The sequence below is a fragment of the Callithrix jacchus genome, chromosome X (assembly GCF_049354715.1).
Source record: "Callithrix jacchus isolate 240 chromosome X, calJac240_pri, whole genome shotgun sequence".
Lineage (NCBI taxonomy): Eukaryota > Metazoa > Chordata > Mammalia > Primates > Cebidae > Callithrix > Callithrix jacchus.
In genome coordinates this window covers 68,449,977-68,453,836 of record NC_133524.1, presented here as the reverse complement: position 1 = coordinate 68,453,836, position 3,860 = coordinate 68,449,977, and positions in this window count along the sequence as shown.

Below are 3,860 nucleotides of genomic sequence, written 5' to 3'. Positions count from 1 at the left end.
CCTCTCACTCTTCTCTGGATATACTTTTGTTAACATCTTCCTTGAAGTCTGGTGCTTATAACTGAACACCAGACATCAGATGTGATCTGATCAGTGCAGAATAGCACAAGATGATCACCTCCTTTGTTCTGAAAGTTGTACTCTTGGTAATATGGCCCAAGGTCACAATGCTTTTTATAGGTACCAAAACCACACTTTCAACTCACGAGCTTTCATTCATTCTAAAACCCCTCTAAGCCATATCTCTCACATCTTACATTTGTACCGCCACATTTAGAAGTTCAAATAAGGGACTTTACCAACTTTGTGTAACTTGTAAATTTGATCTAGTGACATTAAAACAGAACTATTTTGTGTGTAGTCATTCGACCAGTTAAGAATTCACCTAGATTTACCTTTACCCACCCAACACGTATCCACGTTGTCCCCAAAGCATTGAGAGAATGTTTGGTTAAACTCCAGATGCACTATGGGTGATAACTTTCCCTCCTCTACCTGTCCAGTCACTCTGTCAAAGGAAATGAACTCAGTGGGGCGTAATTTGTTTTTCCTGAATCCATGTGGGGATTGAGTGATGGTCATTTCCTTTTGTAAGTGCTTACCAGCCATCCTTTTAATCATTTGTTGTAGAATCTTGCCCTCAATCAATATCAAATGTATTGATCAATAATTTGTGGAGTTTACCTTTTCCCATCTCTAAAAGCGGGGCCATGTTTGCCCATCTCTAGGCAGCAGTGCATATCTCTTCCCTTCTCCATGGGGTTTTCAGGGCCACCACCAGATGTCCTGCAACTTGAGCTGCAAGTCCTTGAAGTGCCCTGGGATGTTACTGACTCAGACAATGAGATGAGTTACTCAGGGCAGCTAACGGCTCTCTTAGACTAGACTGCCTTCAGGAGCTTCTCTCTGGTGTTCACCTTGTCCTTTCTAGTCTGAAAATCCTTTTCCTTGCAGAAGAGAAGGAATGAAAGAGGAGCTGAGGAGGTTTTGTTTTTTCACCATAACACCATTCATAAAAGAGTTCAGTCAGTGTGTCCAGTTGCTTATCCAATAATAGCCAAACTCTTCTGCTGTGAAGATCTTCATGAGCTGCCTCACCAAGCTGATTTCCCACCATTTTGGTCAGTCCCCTTGAGCATACCTAGACCTTTTCATCTCCGTGATTTGGCTAAGATTTCTCCCCAATTTGGAATGCCTGCTACTCTACCCGTTCACCCACCCCAATCCCACCATAGCCTTTCTTACAATTTCTCCAATCCCTTAACCTTTACCATACAATTGAAGCACATGCATTTCATTCATTTGATCATGGTTCTGTTTTTCCTTCTTGACAGTACACAACCCAAAATGGGTGTCTTCTATTCCCCATAGCATGTAAACTAGAACAGGGCCAGGCCTACAGTCCTGGTAACCATACTTCAAGCTATGGAGATTTCCACAATGACCAACCTCTGAGCCTTCACACACACTACAAATTCAGATCATATGACAGCTATGTCCAGCTCCTTAAGGACTAAAATAGAAACCAGATAAATCTAGGGATGCGGACTAGGCACTAATGCTTTTTGCAATGTGAAATAAAATCCAAGTCTATCCTCAGCTTCTCTTCAAACAAGGAGCTGGGCTTTTTAGCTGGGCCTGGGGCTGTCAGTCAGCAACAGGGCTGAGAACCTGAAGCTACATGGGCACAGAACTGTTAATTAGATTGAAATCCTGCCTGTCTTGGAGGTCACGTCTTCCACCTAGGCCTTTCAAAGGTGTGAAGACCAATTGTAATCTCTCGCCAATGGGTCCCTAATAGGATTGGGACTGGTTTTGCTATGGCGCCTTGACTTCTTAGTGGAGAGTCTGTGTCTAAATTTTCCCAGAATAGAGAGCCCTCCTAATTTGGAGGTACACTCCCCACTCCAGAACAGAAGGCCAGGTATGGTCTCAAATAGGAGGCCACAATATCTCAAATGGAACAATCAAAGGATGGAACGTAAGAACAAAGACTCTGAATGGACTTCAAAAAGTCACGTAGCACTTTGGGAGCCCAAGGCGGGAGGATTGCTTGAGCCCAGGAGTTCGAGACCAGCCTGGGCAACATGGTGAAACCCCGTCCCTATTAAAAAAAAAAAAAAAAGGTTATGTAATCTAGCCCTCTGCTCTCAGGAAGATGAGAAATACCAGTGCTTTCCTTAGTAGCCATTCACTCAATTTGGCAACTGTTATTGAGGACTCACTAGGTGCTTGTGATCATTTCCTGTTCATAGCAAAATTCTTCCTCGTATTTCACTAGATCTCATTTCCCCCTCTATCATTCTCAAAAGAAATGGAGAACAGGTCATCAGCTCTGTCCTTATTTAGCAGTTAAATTTTGAAGATGGGCATAGCACACTTGTCACATGGTAGGTGCTCTACAACCATTGAATGCTACCTCATCAGCTTTTTCCTTTCTGAAACACACACACACACTCTCTCTCTCTCTCTCTCTCTCTCTCTCTCTCTCTCTACCTAGTCCTATGGCATTATTTATGCTCTTCTCCAGGCCCTCTCTAGCTTTCCACATATGCTAAAAATGTGTTAACCAAGGGTAGACCCATCATGCTTTCAAAGGTATGACCAATGGCAGGTAGAGTGGAACAACTGAATGGGACCATGGCAAGGGTCATGTAGTGCTGGGTGGCATTCTAGGTCTGTTTCTAACACTAACTGTGACAGGCTTTTCTGGGTCCAGTTCCCCAACTATAAAATAAATGGGTTGGACTAGATGACTCTCGGGTGACTTTTGGTTCTAAAACTCACACTTGGATGACTTCTCAGCTCCTCCATGCTGTGTTTTTGTTACTATATGCTAGTATTCACATTAGTTTTGGAAAAAAGAAAGACAGGTGGGAGGAAAGGAGGGAGAAAACCAGTTTTACACCATGGACTCCCTCGTGTTGCACCCTGACACCATCTCCCCAGTTCTTTTTTTTAATTATACTTGTGTCAAGTCAATTACTGCCCATCTCCCTTGTCCAGTGTACCATATTAGTGTATTCGTTCTGGGTTTTGGTCTTTGTACATACAACCTGTGTTCGTCCTCTCTCAACATGGTCCTGCTTGTGATGGTTCATCTCCCTGATTTTGCCGGGGTCATTTGAAGAATTCTATTCCTGCTTTCTCAGGCATCAGCAAACCCACCCAACTGTCATACTTGTCAAGCCCACTCCCAGTTCAGTCTTTCAAGTCACTGAGAATAATATGAAATCTCATAATGCTAACCCTGTGGGGCCCCACTGAATCCATGCCCCAGGGTTGACAGGGAGTCACTAATCACAATTCTGTGGAGAAATTGCTCCCAGGGCCCCAAGGACTTTTCCAGTTCTAATTCACAGAGCAGCAAACAAGTATCCCTGGGGAAGGAGAGGGCCCCTGCTCTGTCAGTCACTCAAGGCCAGGAAGTCCATGTCTGACGCTGCACTGGATTCAGATAGGAAAAAGAATTTCAGCATGCTAGAGGTCAAACCTCCTCCCAGCCCCCAGTCCAAGGTGAGGGCATGGTGGTTGCAGCAGAGAAGGAGGAGGAGGCTGCAGCGGTGGCAGCGGAGGAAGGATTATTTTTGCCATTTCGTTAGGAGGCCTGAGATGCTGAGAGGAGGCTTCAACTGCAGGAACCCAGCGTGCTGGGGGCAGGGAGATGGGAATAGCAACCTGATTAAGATTGGAGAGGTCTTCGTGCAGGGCCCCCCTTCTCTCTACACAGTGCAGCCCAGACACATATCAGCTTAAAGATACAGGAGGCAGGGAGAGGCTGCCTGATTGCTGGATTCCCAGCCCACAGGGGCATCCTGCTCAGAGGTCTGTTGGGGCAAGGCCTGTGCAAGGGAGGCAGG